The sequence below is a fragment of the Mastomys coucha genome, unplaced genomic scaffold (assembly GCF_008632895.1).
Source record: "Mastomys coucha isolate ucsf_1 unplaced genomic scaffold, UCSF_Mcou_1 pScaffold5, whole genome shotgun sequence".
Taxonomy (NCBI): Eukaryota; Metazoa; Chordata; class Mammalia; order Rodentia; family Muridae; genus Mastomys; species Mastomys coucha.
In genome coordinates, this window is record NW_022196911.1 from 45,997,081 (window position 1) to 45,997,428 (window position 348).

The 348-nt window shown below is 39.4% G+C and overlaps 1 protein-coding gene across 1 annotated transcript in view; it reads right to left on the reverse strand.

Annotated features, from left to right (window-relative positions):
* The window catches only part of Znf454 (zinc finger protein 454), a 124,740-nt gene that overhangs the window by 74,168 nt on the left and 50,224 nt on the right, over positions 1-348 (reverse strand). The gene's annotated exons all lie outside the window — the stretch shown is intronic.

Sequence of the window (348 nt, forward strand, 5' to 3'; positions counted from 1 at the left end):
AAAGGATTTTACCTCCATCGTAGCTAAGCTGAGAGTTGATAGTTCTGCTGCATCAAGAAATGAATTGTGGTCTCGATTTTTGGATACACACTTCCTACTGTGGTTAAAGCTATTTGACTTGAGTGAGTGACTTCATTCTCAGCCCACAGAGGACAGGTTACATTCATTTAAGAAATGGTGTAGGTATTAAGATGGTCTATCCATAAAGTCATTCCCCAACTGTTTCAATGAACAATGGTTCTGCTTGGAGGGTGGCACAGACATTAGGTATGGGTAACAGTTTGGTTCATTAGCTGTGATAATTTGGAAGAGCATTCATCTCAGAGAAAGAGTAACTTATAAAGTCCT